Genomic DNA, 24,591 nt, shown 5'->3' with positions numbered 1-24,591 from the left:
GAGACCTCGAAACTCTGTTTTATACCTGGGGGCATGCAAACCTTTTGGAGTGCAAGCAAGGGGCGACTATTTATTTTTTAAAATTTTAGGTCCTCCCTTTAAACCTGTAGGTCTAACCCTTTAAACTCGTAGGATTAGTCGTTTCTGAACTTGCATAACGAAAGGATGCGGGGCATAGCTTTGTAAGGCGCAAGCTCCATAAAAAATGACATCTTACATGAGACATTCTTATCATATGACTGGATTAATCGAGCAGTTTTAGCGCATAGTTCATGCTCGTTAAAAAATAAACATAAGATCGAGCAAGTGTTTCAACCCGTGTTTAAGCTCGTTAAAAAATGAACTATCCTCCGGTAAATAACCACTGTGAATGTAACATTATCAGCCATTAAAGCCTTGGTCATGTTTGCACCGTCACCTCCACTTTTCCATTGGCCGATCATTCACCTCCATTTGATTGTTTACCCATTTTGAGGAATAGCTGCGAAGAGTGATTTCCCTAGCCATCCTTGTGACACTGCCGTGCTTGGAAAATTCCAACCCTTGCCTAGAATCAGCTACTACCCATTTTATCACTCGTTCCTCAAAAGACGAGTCTTCTTTAAGCTCTTTTCATCTGACTCGTAAAATATGAAAAGATTGCCGAGTTTTGGCCTTCCAGCACGTTAAAGCGACTAGAAGAGCTATCCCTCCTCTAGATTTTAATCTTTTTGGACCTGAGGGATTATTGCACAAAAATATCGAGCGCTTGTTTGTTCGGCTCGTTAAAACTATCGAAAATTCATCCCTTCTGTATTGTTTTATACTTTTTCGGACTTAAGGAATTAGATGACGAAAAAGGACTTTTGGAGTTAACTTTACGTACCTTTTCAGACTCTCTAAAAATGAAAAGGACCGAGTTATCTTTGTCGTTAGACTCGTTAAAAAGATTAATAGCAACAAACTTGTCTTTAGACGAGAACGAGTTTCACTATCGCTAGGCTCGTTAAAACATAGCGATGGGTTTGCCCGAAGGGAAAATTATAGAACAAGCATATGTTATCCTCCTCAAGCTTGACAAAAATAAAGAGGTACTGGTCAGCAATGACTGGGGAAACTTGGGAAGAAACTCAAAGAACTTTTATTGGTAGCAAGTCGCTCTTGAACATGACACTTCCGCTCCGTGCCTGAGTCGGGTTGGGTTGTTTCATTCACCGGTCACATCGCCATGGTCTCGCCATACCATCCACCTTTGGGGTAAATGCTACCAATCCATCACATAAGTGTCGCCGATATGTTCAAGAGAAGTCATCCAGAGAAGTCAACCGTGTCCCATCCACTACCATACATTATCCTTCATTCTTTCATGACCGCCACCCTGAACCATATATCATCAGATCGTTTTCACCTCCATCAAAATCATTTGCTCCGTTCCGTGTCATTGATGTGGGATTCATTAATGCCCTCCTTTGACGGATCGCTTCTTGTCGACATCAGCTCATTATCCAAGAAGTTGATCTAGGAACACCCCCTTCAGTACTTTGAAGCTTGCATACCTCAATGGCAAGTTTCTCACTTCCGGCGACAGGTATACATCAATGACCTTCGACCGAAAGATTTTGCGTGGTGTTCGACGCCAAGTCCTTTATTCACACCACATGAATTGTACTGCAGTACCTTGAGGGTCATTATCATTATCGGTGATTCCTCTCGCGCTTGTTAACAATTTACATCATTGACTGGTAATCAAGCGATGTCTTTCCATGTTCGACTTCAAAACATTTCTCGCATGGATCGACTTGTACTTAGAGTGAAGATCGGATGAGATTGAAGACCCCAGATCTAGTTTCATCCATCCGGGCTGCGATATATATTCAGGAAAAATAAAGACATTGACATGTACAACATTTCAGAACAGATAATCATCCTACCAAAAGGATGATGATTTCATCAGAATCATCAGTCTACCATCAGACGATTGTCTGTCCTATGTACATAAAAATGAATTTATAAAGCTGAGCATGGGAATGCCCGCCTCAGCTAGATCATGAAAACAATATGAAAAATAATGTATTGTATTGTATCTTATTACAGGTCTCCTCCCAGCATTGAATGAACTTCGGATCCTCCTAATAAAGCATTTCACCCGATAAACGGCCTCATACTTTAGGGGGCAACTGTTATAGACATTTTTGTGCCTTACAGCTATAAGCATGAAATTTCCATAATTCAAGGGATCCAAAGTCCCTAAAGATGTTGTTACAGCTCCTAAAGGAACAAGGTCAACCAATGACAGCTTCTCCCAGAAGTTCTCCACCAAAAACCACTCAGAAACAGTCAATTCAGGATCAATTCAGAAGCTCCACTAGCTGCATGCGTTGCAAAGCACCCAAATGCACTGGCTAGGTGTGTTGCAACACACTTGGATGCACTACTAGGGTGCGCTGAGTGGAAAATGACAAATGGCAAGCTCATTCAACGAGGTGGAAAGACCATGGAAGCTTCCAGAATCTTCTCCAGTGACACTTGCCTCAATGAATTCGACTAGTGATGAGTAAGAGGCTCTCAACCTCCAAGTGGAAGCAAGAACTGACAGAGAGAAGCCACAAGTCAAAACATAAGCTGACTCATCCTCTCTGCTTACATCTATATATGGATCCCTCATCCCAGAGATCCAGAGGCTGGAATTTTGTACTTTGCAGAGAATTGCTGTTGGTTTGAGATTGAGATTAGTACATTGGGTGATTTATGCTTTGTTGGAGGAGAGGAAGGGATTCCTTTGCTGGGAGGTAGATGCTGGATCGGAACTCACTTGGTTGTATCTCCTCTTGGACTTTCTTATTCTATCAATAAACTATTTGAGTTTCTCCTACATGCTGTGTACCAATGATGTTTTGTTATGCTTACATGTTTAGCTTAATCTGATCTTGAGCTTTTTATGAATGTATATCTGTATCTTCGTGTAGTTTCTCTCTTTTGTGATCTCGCAGGAATTCGGTGAAGCTGGGCCGGTGAAGGAGCAAGGAGCTGGGAGCCACTGAAGAGAGGAGTGATTGGATCAACAAACTAGCGGAAGACACAGGTTAGTTACATCCTTTCTCCTCATTTACATTTCATAAAGAAGAAACACTCAATTAGTTTTCCTTGTTTGTTGCCAAGGCACTATCACACCTTAGAGTGGGATAGGGGCATTCCGAATGGATACTTTTCCCAACAACAAGGTGCCTCGTGTACAGATGATGAAATTCAACTATATAAGGCCTTATTTCAAGAATTCCGCGACGTGTTTGCCTGGTCCTATGAGGAAATGCCAGGAATTGATCCCGCGATTGTTGTTCATGAGATCAAGACTTACCCAGATTCTAAACCCGTCCGGCAACGTTTGCGTCAGATTCACCCAAGAAAAGCTGCTGCAATTAAAGCAGAAGTTGAAAAATTACTGAAAGCAGGTTTCATTTATCCGATCCCGTTAACGGATTGGGTATCGAATATTGTTCCGGTTAACAAAAAGCAGGGAACAATAAGAATATGCATCGATTATAGGGACATTAATCGAGCCTGTCCAAAGGACAATTACCCAAATCCCTATATCGATCAAATCATTGATGATTGTGCCGGCAGCGAAATATTCTCCTTCATGGATGGTTTTTCCGGATACAATCAAATCAATATTCTACTTGCCGATCAACCAAAAACGAATTTCATTTGTCCATGGGGGACATTTGCTTATTGCAAGTTACCTTTCGGGCTTAAGAATGCCGGAGCAACCTTTCAAAGGGCCATGTCTGATGCGTTTCATGACATAAAGCACATTGTGCAACCATATCTCGATGACTTGCCTGCTCATTCATTACATTGAGCTGATCACCTCGTCCATTTACGAACAATCTTTATGAGGTGTAGGCATTATCGGATTCGGTTGAACCCACACAAATGTATTTTCTGTATAGAAACGGGTCGATTACTGGGGTTTGTAGTTTCGAAAGCCGGCATTCGCGTCGATCCCTCGAAGGTCGAAGCTATTGTAAAATTGCCTCCTCCTTCGAGTCTTCGCCAACTCCAAAGTTTGCAAGGGAAAGAAAACTTTTTACGACGATTCATTCCTAACTACGCTGAGGTTACAAAGGGTTTTAACCGGTTGTTGAAACATAATACTCCATTCTATTGGGATGAGGTAGCTCAGAAATCTTTTGATGCACTTAAACACGCGTTGACCCATGCACCGTTATTGCATCCTCCCAACTACAACCAGGATTACTTCTTGTATCTCGCCGCCTCTCATTCCACCATTGGAATGGTCTTAGTTCAGGAAGATGAATTTGGAACTGAACATGTGATATATTACCTTAGTCGAACTTTAAATCCAACTGAGCTAAAATACTCACATGTGGAGAAATTGGCATTGGCAGCTGTTCAAGCTGTCCAACGTTTTCGTCACTACATTTTACTACGTAAAACTACAGTAATTTTGGATTGCAACCCTATGATCTACATTTTGACCAAGAAATTGCTAGGGGGAAAGTAATCTAAATGGATTGTTATCCTGCAGGAGTTCGACTTGGAATTTGAGAAATCCAAGTCTAAGAAATCTTTAGTTTTTGCGGAGTTAATGTGTGACTTCCCGCGTGCTGACACGGAAACTGTGGCAGAAGAGCCCATTGCGGACGAATCCTTGTTTCTAATCAGCACTTTAGATCCGTGGTATGGGGATATCATCGTTTATCTCCAGACCCAATCCTTTTGGCCATAAATTTCAAGGTCAGAACGTCGAAAAATTCGATTCCAGTCCCAACAATTCAGGATTATTGGAGATACTCTTTATCACCGTGGGGCAGGCTCTGTGTTTCGACGTTGCTTAACTCACGAGGAAGCTGAAAGGGTTTTAAATGACTGTCACTCTGGAGAGTGTGGTGGTCATATGTCTGGGTATGCCACAACCCAAAAGATATTACGCGCTGGCTACTTCTGGCCGTCTTTATTTAAAGATTGTATTACGACGGTACGAAAATGCCACAACTGCCAAATTTTTGATCGAAAGATGCGCGCTCCACCTGCTCCTCTCCACCCTATAATTGCCGTTGGTCCTTTTTCCAAATGGGGTATCGATTTTATTACATGTAACCCTCACTCGGCCGGGGGGCATGCGTATATCATCCTTGCGGTAGATTATTTTACCAAGTGGGCCGAGGCGATGCCTACATTTGAGGCAGACGGCAAGACAGCTGCAATTTTCGTGTTCAATCATATAATTGCTAGGTTTGGTGTCCCGCAAGCAATAATCACTGATCATGGGCATCATTTTCGAAACGTTATGATGACTGAACTTATAGGCCAGCTTGGTTTACGTCACGATAGTTCAAACCCTTATTATCCACAAGCTAATGGTTTGGTTGAATCCATCAACAAATTTTTAGTTATCATGATCCGACGAATCATTGGGATTCATCGGTCGAATTGGCATAACATGCTATTTTCAACGCTTTGGGCGTACCGAACTTCAGTAAAAACATCAACAGGGTTCACTCCTTTCCAACTAGTCTATGGTTTGGAAGCTGTGTTACCCATTGAATGCGAAATCCCATCACTGCAAATGGCCATTGAGTTACTTCCAGCCACTTCCGAAGAGGAAAAGCGTTTGTTATACTTGGCTCAATTAGATGAGAATCGACGTGATGCTGCATTGGCGATCGAGACTCACGTAAAACGCATGAAAGCTCAGTATGATCGAAATGTGACCCCTCGAAATTTTTCGGAAGGAGATCTAGTCTTAGTTTACGATCAAGTTAATGATAAATTAGTCGCTGGAAAATTCGTTCCTATGTGGCATGGTCCCTATGTTGTCAAGCAAAATCTAGCAAAAGGGGCCTATGAATTGGTAGACTTTGACGGGGACTCTTTGGGTAAACCCAGAAATGGTCTTTACTTGAAGAGGTATTATGCTTAAAGTATGGGTATGGAGATTTTTAGTTAGGATAGTTTTTCTTTCTAGCTGGTGTGTTTTAGTTTAAACAATGTGCTTAGCTTAGAGAGTGTTTTTTCGTCATTATTCCTACTTATCTTGGTTTTACTTTTGATATTGCAGATGTCGATGCCTCTCCAAACATACATTGGTTTTGCTGATGGTCTTGTTGTAATACACGAAACATTTCTTCCGCAGCTTGGGTTATCTATTCGCCCTCTGACGAGTTAGTATCTATGCATGGGGTAAGCCTCGGTCAAACAACGAACAACATTGCCGAGTATAGTGCAGTGATTGAGTTATTATCTGAATCTATTTCATTTGGGATTCAGAGTTTGATAGTGAGGTTAGATTATGAACTCGTTGTATTACAACTTAATAGAGTGTATGCCATTAGAAATCCAGTGTTATTAAGATTATTTTTGAGAGTGCATCTCTTGGAACGTGAATTTAATTATATTGAATATCAGCATATTCCAAGATCTTTAAATACATTAGCAGATGCAATTGCTTTTCGAATGTTAAATAGACATTTGCAATAATCATACATGTAAATTTAAAACCATTCCATAACATGATTTACAAGATAAGCCGGTAATAGTGATATATATATAAGAGTGTGTCAAAAAATACATCGTCCTCGATCATAGGTTGAAAAACACCTTATGATCGGCAAAAATGATAAGTACAAAAAACAAAAATGTCATATGTGCCCACAATAGGCGATCATCCTATCACTGGTGATGATCTCGATAAGAAACCACTGCACGGGCCACCTTGCAAAGGAACCTCCTAAAAGGTCCCTGGACTCCAATCACATAGCGCTGAAGTCGACGAGGAATGTCATCTATAGTGGTCTCCGAAATATCTCCTGTCAAGCGCTCGAGATGACCCTCCAACTCGGCCAAAACCTCTGCTGATTCGTCCTGTGGGGCTGGTGCGGCTGCAATTGGTTGTTTCCTCTCGTAAGGCTAGAGAGCGGCTGGTCCCTGTGGACCCACATCTGCATTTGAAACTTTTGCTATCAGTTTTGAGACGATGGAAAAAAAAAAAAAATTAAAATAGGAAAAATGTTGAAAATGATTTTACCTGAGTCATCCCACTGCTCTCCTGGTGGAAGAACCATGTCTGGGTCACCACGAAAATCTACCCCAGTGTAAGGGAAGTCCTGAACAGAAAAGACCTGGTTTTCCAGCCATTGGAAATACTCAGGTTTGAATCGAGCAACCTCTGTCCTCTCGTCCGGGTGACGGGCCATAACTGCGACCCATCGCATCAGTTTGGGCTCTCGAGGAAGCCCAGCTCCAACAGTAAGGTGCTGCGGGATCAACATGGGAACCCTCTCCAGGCCAAAACTCACAACCAAAGCCCCATAACCAAAGGTCTTTAGTTGTCCGTTCTTGGCCCTGGTCAGTTGGCCTTTCAGATTGGCCAACACAGCATCGCACCAGTTGAAGATGGTGCCTCGAAAGCAATCAACTGCCATACGCATCTGGGATCCGGTGGCAATATGTAATGCGGCAGCCCCGCAAAGTCTGGTGACAGTAAATGCAATCACCATGAGTTCAGGATGGGATATGGTCTTTATGTCTATCCCTTTGTCTCTAGCCTGGCTGTTGCAGTACTCTAGCCGGAGGCTATCGACAGACTGGCCACCTAGCCTAGCCCCAAACAGAGTCAAGTCTTCGCCTCTCTTAGGCAAACCAGTCAAGAAATATATGTCTGCCGGCTCGATTTCGAGCTGGTGGCCACCAATGAAGAAGCACTGGTCCTGTATGCTCCATCTGTCAACCAGCCACTGTAAGAAATCCACCTGAGCCCTCATGCCAATAATGGCCCAAAATTTGTACAAGCCGCACACCCTCAAAGCATCAAGTGAAGGCTGATGATTCCATGCGGCAACATCCACGTCCTCATGCTCTCGTTCGCACCAATATAGCATGATGTACTCTCTGCATCAATTATAAAGATAAATTAAATTGCTAGAAATTATTTTGTTTGGTCCATTTTTGAGAATTTTTGGGTTAAAAACCCTTGCGACGGGGACCGCACCCTCCGGGTTAGACACAGTGCGTGGGACCGCACTTTGTCTACATGGAAGGTGCGGACCCCTAACTTTTTTCCAATGGAGAAAAAGTCGAGGTTCACAGGCCAGTGGTGGTAAACCTGCGGGTCTCCGCGCGCGGGTTTTAAGCCTAAAAACCCTCCCAAAAAATGAAATGAATGACTAAAACAAAAATTGAAATGGTAAAAAATGAAGAGTAAGATGATGTGGATTACCTAGAGAAGACAATGTTCGATTCCGACGGTTGGATTTTCCGCAATCTTCACGGGAAGTTTTCTGAACAAAAGCACTATTTTCACACCCAAAACTCAAACGGTAAAAATGAATTGACGAAGGCCCTTTTTATAAGTTTTTTGAGTAAATAAATTGCAAATTTGTTTATGTTTCACTTTGGAAAGGTATTTTTGTGACATTTTTATCCATTTCAAACAGGTATGAGTAATGTTTGTGTTTTTGTGCAGGATAACGGATTATTCAGGCGAAATCTATCGTTTTCAACGAAAAAACATTTAGAGTCACCTTTAATCTCTTTTTTGACTCCTAAAACATGAAAAGATCGCTGAGTTTTTCTTTTAAACTCGTTAAAATGGAATTAAAAGACGGTCCACTTACAGCTCTTTTCCGACCGTAAAAACATGAAAAGATTGCCGGATTTTTGTCGTTTCAAATTCGATATTGGTTATAAAACGACGTGTCGTTGATCGCTTTTTTACTTTTTCGGATCAGGGACACTAATTACGAAAAGTACTCCTTGGTCGTAAAGATCAAGCGGTTCTCTCAAGTATTATTTTATACTTTTTCGGGCTTGGGAGACACAAACTTACGAAAAAGGTCAACCCTGGAGTTTTCTTAAGTTTTTTCAGACTCTCTAAAATTGAAAAACGCCGAGTTTCTCCTATACTGGACTCGTTAAAATTTCACAGTAAAGGACCTGTTCAATTACAAATAGGAACGAACCACTCCTTCTTAGGGTTCGAATTTAAACTAAGTTGGACTCATCCGAAGGATGAGCTTATAATCAAGCAAATGTTATCCTCCTCAAGCTTGTCAAAAATAAAGAGGTACTTGCCAGAAATGGTGGGGGAAAAGAGAGAAAAATGAGCCTGTTTGTCATACTTTGTAACCGCTCTTGAACACGACACTTTTATTCACCTGGGTTGGGAAATCCTTTGGCTAATAGTTGATCAAACCACATTGAAAGTCCTCAGCCGGTTTCTGGGTATTAACTTTGGGTCAATTGTCACCAAACCATCTGTCGTGTCGTTATGTGTTCAAGAGGTCACTGCCAATAAGCCATTCATCTGCAAAATATCTGTCATCCATCTTGACCATCCCTGAGTCAGTCCTTGCAACTAAATTTCTTCGACTTGATCTATGATTTCGTGTTGTGGGCTTGCCTACGACGGATCGCTTTCTATCGACTTCAGCTCATTATCTAGAAAGATGATCTAGAAATCGTCAGTACCTTGAGATCTGCATGCCTCAATGGCAGGTTTCTCGCCTTTGACGACAGGTTGCATCATTGACCTTTGATCAAAGGATTCCGTGACATGTTCGACATCAACACATTTATTCGCATCTCATGGATTGTACTAGGTACTTTGAGAGCCATTGACATCACTGGTGGTTTCTCTCACACTTGTTAACAATTTACATCATTGAATGGTAATCAAGTGGTTTCTACCATGTTCGACATCAACACATTCATTCGCATGGATAGAATCGTACTGTTTCGGGAAGTAGAAATGAAGACCCTGGATCTAGTTTCCACAATCCAGGTTGCGAGGAATTTTGTATTCATTATATAATGGACTATTCATAAATAGATGGCTGCATCCATACTGTGTCCACAGGAGTCTATACTTGTGATGTTTTACAAGATCATTCCTGTATCAGAGCAGTAGTTAGTTTTCTATTCAGTTTTGATCTGAGTATGGGAATGCCTACCTTAGCGATGATATGATCTCATATATATATCTTGCATTGAATGTTTTTACAGGTTCCAACCGGGCTGTCCACAAGATGATCCTCGAAATGATAAAGTACTTCACTCTTCCTAAATGATAAATGAAATCCTCATCTACTACAGACTTCGCACTTTAGGGGGAAATCTGTTACACAAAAATATCGTCACCATGATTATTTGCAGTCAGTATGGGTCTATCACCACTTGTACTGTCCTCCTATGCGAGTCTCAGACCTCAGCTCTTCAAGTAAAGCTTTGAAAATGAGAGAAAGACATTAAAAATCAATGAAACTCTAGTTCCGCACTTTCTCTGACTGTCACCTGTGGTCCCGCACTTTCTGTTTACAAAAACTGCGGACCTACCCGCTCTGTCCCTAAAGGTGTGGGTGCAGACCCCTGTGAAAGTCAAAAAGCGCAAGTTTTATCTTAAAAACTCACTTTGGGTTAATTCTAGAGGATTCTAGAAGGAATTTTGACGTGGATTGTTCGCTCTAAGGTGGTTCATGCATCCCAAAAGAGAAGGAGCTAATCCCTTAATGAGAGGAGCTATCCCTTTGAAGGAGGGCTTTATCCCTTTGAAGGAGGACCTAGTAACCTCCCTCCATTGCACTATAAATTCAGGCATTGGGCTGGTTGCTGGGGAGGTTAGAAGCTGAACATTTTTGAGGGTAAATGATGGTGAAATTAACACTTCCTAGTTAAGCTTAAGAGGAGAGATCATATACCTTTTTGGCTTCATTGGGAAGAGAGTGAAACTTGTCAAAGTAGAGGAGACTTCTTGCTGGACCCTGGGAGGAGCTTGTACAACGTCAAGGCACAGGTTGTAAAGTTCTTCTTCTTTTGAATTAATACAATCAAACTAATTTTTCTCAACAAGTATCTCATGTTATTTGTTTCATGGACTCCTTGACTTTCATGTTAAATATGTTTTATGATATTGGCTTTTCAGGTGCTATTTAATTTGTTTGCCTTGTTTGTGTTTGCAGATTCACGACAAAGGAGCTCATTTGGATCGAAGGAGCGAGGGAATCCACAAACTTGCGTTGGACCTAAGGTAGGCCCTAAAAACACTTGTTTGCCATTGTTTATAAAAGCATATTTAGAGAAAGATAGTGTCTGGTTGGTTTGCTTGTCATTAAGTCTTCTTTAGATTCTAGGAAGGTCTATCTTGTCCGCAAGATTGACTTATTCCGTGTGACAAGATGGGTGTGATGTTGTTTTATACCCTAACTCTGCCTTCGCGCAAATCGATAAGCCCTTTAGGGCTTATCGATATACCTCTCTTAATCATCCTTGAGCCCTCCGCAAAGGTCTATGACTATCCTTCACGTACCCTAAATAGATAGATCCAGCACTTACATGCCTCTGTAATTACTCTTACTTCTATATTTACTTAGATTAGCTTAAGTATTGAACAACCTTAACATGTATTTATGATTATCGGCATGTAAACAGATATTCCTATGTACGTTCATATAACAAATCAACACATATAGATTCACGCATTAACACAACATTGAAATATAAACCCAGTGGTCAACATAACATAATCGCATGCATTATAACAGAAGTAAAATAGCTCATACATAGGTAATTCCAAAATACTTCTCTTTACTGATAATTCAGATCTTCCATACAGACTCCAACTACCCTCCGCACACAGTTGCAGGGGTTCGCGCACTCAGCTGCAGACTTATACCCTAGGCCTCTGCGCACTTAGCTGCAAAGCCTCTTTCCTATGCTAAGATTCTCTCTCTTAGCTCTCACAGACCCATTACAACTCTATGATCATTTCCTTCCTTCTAGATACTAAAAGACTCTTCTAAGACTTCTTTTTATACAATCCCATGGTCCGCGGACCATAGGTAGATCTCCTAAAGGTGACTTGACTTACACAAAAGAAGGGCAGAAACCTTAATGAATCTTTACATCTTCATGCTCTGTGACCACAAAATGTGGAGACATTACATTCCTTTATACAAAATTTGGGCTTTCTACCCCAAAACTTGGACTTTTGACCCCAAAAGTGACTCTAGGGGAACCCATTCCCAACAGGCCCTCAACAAAAACATGGTGACTCACCCTCGAGTCACTCTGCTGCCGCGAAGATCCTGTCGTGAAGACCTCTAGCATGGTCACACTAGAGTCTTTATAAGAGACATGGTGCATGAATGTTTCGGTCACCAAGTGGGGGAAGCGCTATGTATCTGCCAAATCCCAGTCCTCCAGTTTTAAATGGGGGACGCACGTCAGGTGCGGTCCTTCAAATGTGATCCTGTCCAACAGCAATGGGGTATGTAGTGTGATTTTTCTCTCGTCGATGTCCTTTGGGACCTTTTCCTTGCCTCGACGCGGAGGAATGTATTTGGGCAGTTTGGAGATAGGGTCTGCCCCCTCAACGTTAACGTTTTCTGGTCCCATGTGAACGTCTTCCCCGCCCATATTGATTTATTTGATTTCCTCTTCGGGTTCCAGGTCTACTACTTTTCCCTTCTCCTGCGCAGAGGGATTTTCTTTCTGTGGATGTCTTCTGGGCAACAGGCGCACAGGTTGTGCTGTTGTATGTTTGTCCTTCTTTGCTTTAGGCCCCTCTACAGGAGGCGTAGGCCTTGGCCTGAGCGACCTTGGTGATTTGGGCACTTCTGTCGGTACGTCTACACTTGCTACCTCTAGGGCAGCTCCCTCAGCTGCCATTGCTTCTCCAACATCTGCGATATCCACAGGTGACGACATGATGCTAGACAAGAGTTCCTGAGTTTCCTTGGGCAACTTCTCAAATACCGAACTCGCTATTAAAGCCTCGAAATAGTCAAGGTTCATGCGCGCCTGAGAGCTCAACACCTCAATTCTCAAAATGCCAAGTGTTTTTCACTGAGCAGGCATCTGTAATTTATAGGTAAGTTCAAATTCAATTCCGACCGTTCCACCAAAAATCCATTCATAAATGCGAGATTGGCTACGGATTTTCAAAGATCTTTCTTTTAAATTCCCCCTCCCTCGCTCCATTTAGCCATTTTTTCACTGTCAAATCATGAACAATGACCATAACGGTCACTTTCCAGTTGCCATGTGCGGTATTTCCCCTGATAGCGTAGCTCTCTGTGCGCTTCTGCGGATACCGTGACATTCCTCCATTCCGCGCAGTTCTCCAATCGTGCAGCTCCACAACCCGGGCAATGTAGTTTATAGTCCTGTGCCTCCTTTCAGCTGCCTGGAGCACTAATACTGTGCTTCCATCATGTAGTCATCTAACCGGATCGCCAGTGTATGGTTTCAGTATACTGCCATTCACCTTTCCTGGGAAGGGTTCTCCATTCAATTTTACCAACTGAACTGCTCCACCATCTGTAATCTCTTTGATGACATATGGCCCAGCCAATGCATCCTAAATTTTCCTGGAAATTTATCAAACTTGCTGTCATATAATAAAACTAAATCATTTACCTTGAAGGTGCGCATTTTGATGTGCCGATTGTGCCATGCCTTTTTGTGCTCTTTTTGAACTTGCTGATGGAATCTAGCCAGGAATCTGTCTTTCTCTAGTTCTGTCAACTGTGCGAGCCTCTCTTCCAGGGCTTCGCGATCCGCCATTCCTATGAATTCCGCTATGCATAGACTAGGTACAATGTACTCCATCGATGTCACAAATTCTACGCCATAAACCAGCCTGAACGATGTCTGCCCCATCAAATTCTTACAATTCGTTCTGTAAGGCCATAACACCACGGGTACGTGCACATCCCAATCATTCCTTTGTGCATTGCAAACCTTTGGTAGCGCACTCTCCAATATCTTATTAAATGCTTCCATTGTCCCATTAGCCTATGGGTGATATGGCATACTCTTCTGATGGTAAACCTGAAATTCCTCCGTCAACGCGTTGATCGTTTCATTAAGAAAATGCATACCACGATCACTCATCAAAATCTTCGAACACCCAAACCTTGTCAGCACATACTCAAAGATGAAATTTGTTGCTGTTGCACCTGTACATTCCTTCATAGGCTGTGCCTCCACCCATCTAGTTAAATACTCAGTCGCGGTGGTGATGTATTGTGCACACGTCTTATTTCCTGGAGGCTGAATCGGTCCTACAAAGTCAATCGCCCATTTCTCGAATGGTTGTAGGGATATATGCGGATTTAGAGGCAGCTCATCCCTCCGTGATGGCCTACCAGTCCATTGACATGCATCGCATGCCCAACAATATGCTTTTGAATCCTTATGCAGGGTCGGCCACCATAACCCAGTGCGTAGAACCTTTTGCGTTGTTTCTTTTCCCGCATAATGACCTCCCACGGCTCCTCCATGAGCCTCAGCGAGGATGCTATTTTGTTCAAAATCTGGTACATAATGTCTCAAAATTTCATTTGATCCCATTTTGTGCAAGTGCCCTGCAATGACAGAAAAGTGTGCTGCGCACACCACCAATTCCTTCTATTGTTGGCTAGTATATCCTTCTGGAGCCGTTCCCTTCATCAGGAGGTGTATAATATATTCAAAGTGACTATCCGCGATGCATACCGCAAAGAGATGCATGTCAGGCAGTCCCTCCTCCAAGTTAGTAGGCTTTTCTCTAGTTTCAATGCGCGACAGATGATCTGGTCCTGCATTGAATCGTCCTGGTTTCACAATGACCTCAAAATAATATTCCCAGAACAACAACAACCACCTACATATCTTCCCCCCCCAACACAGGCTTGTTGACGAGGTATTTTAACGCATAATGGTCTGTATACATCTTAAAATGTTTGCCCAACAAATATTGCTTGAACTTCTGGAGCATGTAGACCATAGCCAATCCTTCGCGCTCTGTCGTTGAATAATTTTTCTCATCTTTGAACAAATTCCTTCTTGCGAACACTATAGGATGATCCAAGTCCCCCTCACCAGCCTGTGTCAGTACTGCTCCTAGTGCAATACATGACGCGTCCACATGCACATGAAATTCCTTCTTCCAATCTAGGAAGAATAGGATCGACGTGGTGACCATTTTCTCCTTTAGCACATCCAAGATCCTCTGACATTCTTCATTCCAACAGAACGTAGCATCCTTTTTTAACAACTTTTCCACGTGGTGATATGGGCATAACTATTGATGAATTTCCTATAGTATCCCATATGTCCCAGCGTTGCGCATAGCTGCTTCACACTTCTTGGCACCTCTAAATTGATTCTGACCACGATATTCATAGGGTCTACCATCAAGCCTTGTCTGCATACCACATGACCCAGAAAGATCCCGAAAGGGACATAGAACAAACATTTCTTCAGATTGAGCGTGATATGGTACCTCCGACATGTATCTAGCATCAAGCGCAGACTTTCCACATGGCATTTTACCAGCCCAAACACAGTCCAATCATCAAAGTATACCTCCAGAAACTTGTGAATGAAATCCTTGAACGCTGCGATGACTACGCGCGAAAAGATTGCCGACACGTTCTTCAACCCAAAATGAATCACGGTATATTGAAAGCATCCCCATTCAGTCTCGAAGGTCGTATTACTTTTATCCTTAGGCATGATTTTGATCTAATGGTACCCAGAGAACCCATCAATGAATGAATATGCTTCATGACCGCCAACATTATCCAACACTTCATTGGTAAACGGAGTTGGGAAAGGATCATGCACGCAAGCGTCATTCAACTTCCTAAGATCTATGCATATCCTTATCTCATCCTTTTGTTTCTTTTCCTGAACTACCATTGGGATTACCGAATCATATTCTTCCACTAGCTCGATAATGCCTGCTGCGAGCATCTTATCCAATTCTAAGCGGACCTTTTCTTAAATTGTATTTTGGGTTAAGGCGGTAAGGTATTTGCTTGACTGGCTTCATGTCTGGTTTTAAAGTAATCTTCATAATGCCCAGGTCTCCTATTATCCCCTTCAAATATGAAAACTTCGTAGGGGACAAGTCCTAGTATTCGCGGGGCAATTCAACGACCTTATCTGCTGTGGCATCATCCTAGTAGTCTCCAATCTTTGCGAATTTTGGCTCCGCTTCTGTGTCAATGTTTACTTGCCTAGTTTTGAGTGGCGCGGTTATGTCTGGATTCTCTAATTGTGGTCCTTCAACTTCGTGGTGACCTTTAGTCTCCAGAATACTAATTTTCTTCGGATCCTCATCTTCTTCTTCAACAACCACGTTATAGCGCTCCAGCACATGGCTCAGCTGGGTGGTTCAATCTGGTTGAATCAAATCTAGAGGATCCTATGGTATTCTGAAGATCGTTGCCTTGCACTCTTGTAGTGCCTCATTGATACACTCAAACCCATCCTCAAAGCTGAATGTCATTAAAAATCCTTGGCGCAAAATATCCCGTTCTTCCGTGCCATGGCGGAGCTCCGTTTCCAAGTACCAATTCATCAGTATCACATATAAAGTATGGCAGAATAGATTCACCCATTCAGGCTGTGGCTCCGCTCCATAAAATTTAGTCCATTTGTCCAAGTGATCACGTGGATTGTTCCTCCCATCATATTTTTCTATTAGCCGCAATTTAGGATGACCAAACCATACTCTCATCATCCTCCTATATTCACGCCATCATCAAAGCTATCTTTGTAAGTGCCCCACCATCTTGCGAGCATAGTGCCCAATCAAAGGCCTGGAAGCAATGCTTCTATAGAACTTCCCTTTCAAAGGCATCCAAAAATGCATCAACATCAGTCAAACCATCATAATAGGGAAAAATTCTTACCTCCGAAGATACAAAGCGCAACGATTTGGTTATCATATTACAACACAACTTAGACACTTCATGTAATCAATTCTGCCAATGCCCCAACTCTTCATTTGAATTTGAGGTGCCGGAAATTTCACCATCCCATGCGATACGTCCATCCACTGTAGGATTCACCTAATATTGATCTCGCGTTGTTATCTTATATATGTGGTCCAAATCATCATCACTTTCATAATCGTGGATTGGTTCAGTATAGTGCGGTCCTTTTGCAGGATCCAGTGGTATTACTACGTGAAGTGATTTCTTTTCAAATGTCATCTTTCACTTCTTCAGATTGATCACCCCATTCATGTCAGTAGCCCAATCAATCCCAAGGAGAGCAGGGTAGGGGCTGTCATCCACAATCTCTATCACTTCAATGTCAGCCAACGTGCTCCACCTTCAATATCCACCATTAATCCTTGCAGTCATCCCATGGGGATGATATTCTGTTGATTCACCATCCTTAACTGAATAGGAGACCACTGCAGTGCGGGTCTCCCCATTCGCTCCCATGTTTGTTTAGGCAAAACATTCGTGTCGGATCCTAGGTCCAAAATAACTTGGTCCATTTCATATTATCCTATCTGCGCGGTGAGCCTCATCTCACGCCTTGTTCTTTCCTTATGCTTACCAATCTTTCTGACTACACGCGGTTCACCAGGAGGGTTTTCTTTTCTGGCACACCTATTTATCAGCTCCTTTAACCCCTTTACAACCTTGCTATCATGCAGAAGCTTCATGCAGGTTTCCAAGAAAGTAGTAAGCATAGAAGGATCCATTTCTTCAGCTGGCTTATCCTGGCTTCCTGAGGTAGAGGCCTCAACGAAGCTTTTCTTCGCTTCCATAAATGTTTCCCGTGCACACTCTATATCAAACTTGACCTCTTTTTATGGAGCTTTGCGGACCCACGTACTTTCTTTATGATGTTTCCCCTTATCTTCGTCGGTTGTAACTCCACTTTGAAACACTATATTTACATTAGGATCCTCTCTACGAGGCTCAACCCTCATCATCTGCAGGTTCTGAGTTGGCTGCTGAGGCTGTGACCCTTGCTCACGTATCTTAGCTAATAGTACAGGGCAATCTTCAGTCGCGTGATTGAATTGCGTACAGTATCGACATGACAACCGCGTCGGAATGGTGCATTCTCATGCGTAGTGTCTTGGGCCTCTGCAACTATAAAAACTCACTTGTCCCTGACCTCTGCCAGGTCCTCCTCCACCTCGGCCTCATTCGTGCCCCTGAAATCCTCCTCACGCTCCCCCAGCGCCCTGATCAGGAGGCTGCGTTTCTGCCTGAAATCTATATGTAGGCATTCTATCAATCATTAACTCGTAGCTATGACAATTGCGTTCATCATGACCCACCGATTGACAAAAGTTGCAGAAGAGCTGTTACGGTGTCTGTACAAATTTCTGCAGCAAATGGCAATTGTCAGTCACATGTTTTCCTACTACCTGACAGATAGCACACCATAGCGTAGGCCCTGTGCTTGGCCCTGCTTAAGCTTCCGGCCTCAGAGGCATTGGTCCTCCTATTGCAACATAATTCGCGAAGACTGGGTAGTGATCTTTGTCATGCCCCTGACCTTTGCATTTCAAGCACCAAACCTCTTCGCACACCTCTGGCGGAACTGTTCTATCGTTTTTCAGACTCTGTAATTCTAGGCAGAGATTCTGCAACTGCACATGAATCTGCTGAACCCCTAGATTTAGATCTTGCATTGGTGTTTCATGAAATCTCATTACAATCTCCAGAGCTTCTGCCTGGGTCCCAATCTTTTGTTGCGATAGCACAACCCTTAGGTGAGGTAGGAGCGATGCCACAAACCATTCGCGGTGTTGCCCATTTGTCAGATTCATGTTAGCTTCGCGGATCATACACTTCAATATTTGATCCAAATGCCAGGGTTTCTTGCCAGGCTTCATCATGATCTCTTTGAATCCCATTATTGATTGTGCTTCAGACTTAGATCTACTGAATTCGTTATTCAGCATGGTCTGAATATATGCTAATGCAGACGTCGGGCTAGCAGTGCAGTACTTAATGTACCATGTTAGCGCAAATTCCTGCAAAGCATTGACCAACGTTGCCTTCTTCATAAGATCATTTGTGTTACCCTGAGCTTCCCATACAACCTTCGTGACGAACCAAAATTGGTCCGGATCCTCATTTCCCAAGCCTTTGAACACAAGCAACTTTACTGAATTCACCAAACTGAACGGTGGTGGAGGTGACAGTGGCATGGGCGAGGGTGTAAGCAGTGGCGGTGAAGATGGATGCAGTGTGTGTGGATGTGGTATTTGCGGGAACCCTTGTCTTATTAACTGAACAATGCTTTGCGGAGAGGCATGTGCTGCTTCCTCATCGTCACTTAGAAGAGGTCCAATCGGCGGGTTATATTCAGGGCCTATTTTTCCTTTGTTCCTGAAAGTCCTTCCACTTTGCGTAGCTCCAAACATCAAGGTAATTGCATAACCAGATTTTCACATAATAACATCTTAATCCAAGTATTTAAAGACCTTAAATACTTACCTCGTGGTCCTTTGAAGAAGTGTCACTCTGCTTCGCTGAAACTGACCGACGTATCGACTGCGAATTCTGTCACAAATCCTCCTATGATACGATCGAGCCAATGATCGACAGCCCGTGTGATCTTATCTTCAGAGGCTTCCAATATTTGCACCAACTCTGGAGTCTAGACAATCAGACCGTCAAGCCTCCACCTTCCTTGTCCATCTGCCAACTTCGTGATCCACTCGTATAATTCAACCGGGAAGGAAAAGAAGAAGATTTCGTGTATTTCTGTGTACAGGTATCTATCCAACCACTGCTTTTTTGTCAATCACGGATTCCTGTTTTCTTGCGCTGCGAATTCTTGGATCTTCCTATCCAACCAATCTTCAATCTCTTTCTTAGTTGGATTCCAGTGATGTGACATCACACATATCTTATGCAGATCTCGGTCCTAGAAATAGAACCATTTGTTGGCTTGATGGGCCCTGACCCAGGTTCAACATTAATTAGCCAAGAAAATCCCCACACTAATAGCCCTTTCGGCATCAATCCGCAAAGCGTGGACTAAAGTTTCACCCAAAGCAGTATGGGGGGATGCAAGAACCAAGTTTCCACACCTTGATATGGGTGTAATGTCGTTTTATACCCTAACTCTGCCTTCACGCAGATCGATAAGCAGGGATTATCGATATACCTTTCTTAATCGTCCTTGAGCCCTCTGTGAAGGTCTACAACTATCCTTCACATACCCTAAGTAGATATATATGGAACTTACGCGCCTCTGTAATTACTCTTAATTCTATATTTACTTAGATTAGCTTAAGTATCGAACAACCTTAACATGTATTTATGATTATCCACGCGTAAACAGATATTCCTACTTGCGTTCATATAACAAATCAACACATAGATTCACGCATTAACACAACATTGAAATATAAACCCAGTGGTCAACATAACATAATCGCATGCATTATAATAGAAGTAAAATAGCTCATACACAGGTATTTCCAAAATACTTCTCTTTACTGATAATTCAGATCTTCAGTACAGACTTCAACTACTCTGTGCACACAGCTGCAGGGGTCCGCGCACTCAGTTGCAGACTTCTACCCTAGGCCTCTATGCACTCAGCTGTAGAGCCTCTTTCCTACGCTAAGATTCTCACTCTTAGCTTTGACAAACCCATTACAACTCTATGATCACTTCCTTCCTTCTAGCTACTAAAAGACTCTTCTAAGACTTCTTTTTATACAATCCCATGGTTCGCGGACCATGGGTAGATCTCCTAAAGCCGACATGACTTACACAAAAGAAGGGTGGAAACCCTTAATGAATATTTACATCTTCACACTCCGTGACCACAAAATGTGGAGACTTTACATTCTTTTATAGAAAATTTGGGCTTTCTGCCCCAAAACTTGGGCTTTTGACCCCAAAAGTGACTCTAGGGGAACCCGTTCCCAACAAGACATGATGCCTTGATTTGTGGAACATGTGACTAACATGTGTGAACAGTTGCAGGGCAACATGCTTGGTATTATCATGACAAGGTAATATTTGATTTTCTTATACAACTAACAACTGGGTGATGTGATAGTGCATAATAAAGACTCAATTGCAACAAGGTAAATGGTAAAAGAAAGGAATTGGGTAAGAATTCCTTTGGCTATGTTTGGAAACCACAATTCCAAACAAATGAATGCTTTGAATACATGAAGTCTTCTTAACCTAGATTTTCTTTGACATTATGTGGATATATGTTATACTCCTAAACATGTATTTGACAAATATATTAGCTAGTTCCTAGTTATAGTTGGGTTCGTCAAGAGAATTGGAATATCTTGAGGAATGATATGTGTAGGTGTACATTGTGGCAACGTGCTTGGCACAATAAGGTAAGATAACTGGTATATTGTAATGTTTACTTAAGCACTAACAATTGTGTGTTTATGACAGTATGATGCAGGGGATTGCATGGAAAAGGGACTGCCATGAAATCTTTGAGAAGGATCAGTTTGAGATTTCCCTTAGAAGCATTGGGAACCATGGGATTGAGTCATGGTGTTTGTTGTGAGTCTTATGCTTTCAATGTTTTTTGATTTTCTTGCGCTTGATTTGCAGTTTTGTTTGTGTCTCGTGCATGATCATGCCACTTTGTTTGTGATGTCGTATTGCTATTAGTTTTCATGTTTTTCTCTTGTTTGCTTCTTGGTATTTCCTTTTATGTTTTGAGAGTATGAGGAATTGGTTAGGAAAGAGGAAAGTTAACGAAGCTCGGGAAGAGCTGAATGAAACCCAATAGGTGATGTAAGGTCTGAATGAAGCTCGGTGCATGTATAAGGGCAGTTGAAGGCAATAATATGATAGTCCATTGGACTGGTTGGGTCCATTGTGGTAAATGGACGGTGGTAGTACAAACCTGAGAAAAGTAATTGCGAAAAGTAAAGTAAATGGATTTGAGGCATTAGATGCCTTGACTATGTTGGGAATCATTGTTCTCAATGTTATGCATGTTGTGAACAAATAAAGGGAGTTCTGTTAACCTTGAACTTATGCTATTTGGTAGTTATGTTGTGATCAAGATTATGCTGATGTCTATATATGTATACATGTATGTATGTATGCATGTCATTTCTGACAAGGTCTTTATGGATCATGATTGTTTTATGCTAATGTTTATATATATATATATATATATGTATGTGTGTATGTATCTATGTCATTGTCTGACAAAGTAGTCTGGGATCATTCTTGTGGAGGAATGATTACTTATGTAGGTGAATGGCATGAAGAGGTTCCTGGCTATAAGGAATCAAGTGGGAAGAGTAGTCTCGACAAATCTACGAGGTCAGTATCATGTGGTTATGAGTTGATATTATGTGATTATACTATGTCTATGTTATGGATAGGCTATATCGAGGGATAAATTAGCAGAATGAAAGTAGTATGATTTGCAACATGCTGGGATAAGCATGGATGGTAGAGAGACACTAGAAACAAGGTTTCTTGGTAGAGAGAGTGTGGTTTTGGATGTACAGTGCTACTGTTGTGCATATTGTATATTCAGTGATTGTACCTATGGTGTTGAGTGCCTGTTGTATATATGGTGTTGTGTGTATATTTCATATGCAATGATGGGTATAGATGGTGTTATGTATGTTATCTCAAAATCAGATCCTGATAGGCTGCTGGTCAGGTTGACTCTAAGTAACTATTTCAACCTACTTTAGGCTGAGGCTTAGCCTCCTCAACCTGAGAGGGCTCTCTCTTGATGGATTAATGATTTTGATTAAAGATAAGATGGCTAACTCTTATAGAACAACTGTGAAAAATATGAATGGTGGAAACACATTAAACAAAACTATCCATTGGGCTTATGGAGTCAACAACACCTCAATATAACAATGAACTCAACCCTACATGGAAGTCAGGGCATTTAGCATTTAAACATTCAGAACATAAACTCATATGGGACCACACAGTTTATAAATGTATACAGGAAGTCAGAGCACATTCAGTGAATTCTGAGTGATTATACATCCATACCACTGTAAGAATTAAGAAAAGGACAACATCACATATTCTGAACATAAAAAATCCTTCATGAATCCTGAGAAGTAAAGTCAAGCATGTATTACTGAAAATGAGTCTTACATAGGCCAAATACAAGCTTTTCCATAAAATTTTCCAACCCCGATTACATTGCTGTTTCAGCTATATATAGAGCTCTTATTCTAACTGATCGAGATTCCTCCTCAAGCATGAGGGGAATTTGAAAACTACTTCTATTACTGACAACTCTTAAACTCTAACTACTTAATAAATACAACAAAGTGTTGACTGGAGTTTTTTAGAGATCTAAATCAACTATGATTCTAACTCCATATTACATGCATGATGGCTTTAATTAAGATGATTCCTTTCTATGACATCTGGTTCTCTTTCAGTTTGGCTGAGATGGGTGTTTAATGCTCCATGTTAACCTTGGATGTTGTATCTTCTTCACTATCCAGAAAAATTAGGAGACTATCCTTGCTTCTCGGCTGTATGATCTTCAAATCTTTATAAGTCGGTTTTTTAATTGTTGTCCCTCAAAATATGACGGTGGCCACGTTTTGATGTGCTGTCCGCTGTTATGAAACCTGATTTGATGATGTGCCATCCACTGTTTGGAAAACAAAAAGGAAAACGTATTCAAGCTGTCTGATACATGCTTCAATTTCCTTATGATATGACAAAATGCCACTTTTTGATTCAAACTATTTATTTCCACTTGTGCTAGTCTGATTGGCTGTTGTAACTTCAGGTATTCTCGTTGTATACAACTTTCCTTCAAAATTTTCCCGCTTCAACTTCAAAACTGCTTGATTTATGTTGAAATCATCACTTTCAGCAGTTTCGTAGCGCGCTACGAAACTGCTGAGTTATTTAAAACAACTTGTTTTTAACCTGAGACCTTTATTAACCGAGTGCTTGATTGCCAAAAACTTCTTTAGACTTTCCAAAGGCCGAATAGGGATTTAGATTTCTTTAGAAAGATAAGATCAAGCAAACTTATCAAAATTTTGAAATAGAATCTTACTTGAAATGAAAACTCATTTAGCAGGTCCTTTAAGCTGGCTTAGCTGTGCCTTCAGATCTTCAATTTGTTTCTTCATAACCTTATTCCCAGCTCTCAGTTGCATATTGATCCTTCGGATGTACTTGGCTTCTTTGATTGCTGGTACTGTCCAGGTGTGAAATTGTGAATGGCCATCAACCATTGAATTCACCTGGGCTTCTACAGTTGCATTCCCTTTCCATAGAGTTTTATAATAGTTTGCTTGTATGACTGCGTGTCTTCTAGCAGCTTTCTTCAATTTGGCAATCTCATGCTTAGCTGATTCTAATTGGCTCTTCAGGTCTACTATATTATCTTCTTTAGATGTGATGACTGTTTTTCCTGTGTTTTTCTTTTGCCAACATTGTGTCCCTTCCTCTGTTTCCTCTGTTCTTGACAGTGCTTCCTGTACTTGCTGGAATCTCCTTGTCATAGGTCTTCTAGGTTTAAAAACAAACTCTTCAGCTAGCTCATCAAATTTAAGCCTTTTTGAGGCCTTGGCTTTCTTGGTGCTTTCTTGTTCTGACTGTATCAACTCAATTTGAATTGGTAGAGACTGCTCAAAGTCAATAGCCTGTAATAAGGCATTTAAACTTCCCTTGGACACTGGACTTTCTTCGACTGCTACAACTTTACCTTTTTCCTTATTCATCTGGCTTCTTGTTCTTATCCTTGAGACTACTTCAGATGTGCTTGTTTCAGGTACAGTCTTTTTACCATGAGCTTTTTCCTTAGTTGATTGTTGAGGTTGATCTTGGATGATGA

Source organism: Pinus tabuliformis, chromosome Q (assembly GCF_031772625.1).
Source record: "Pinus tabuliformis cultivar Carrire ecotype Pingquan chromosome Q, CPIR1, whole genome shotgun sequence".
Taxonomy (NCBI): Eukaryota; Viridiplantae; Streptophyta; class Pinopsida; order Pinales; family Pinaceae; genus Pinus; species Pinus tabuliformis.
Note: the sequence above shows the minus strand (reverse complement) of the source record.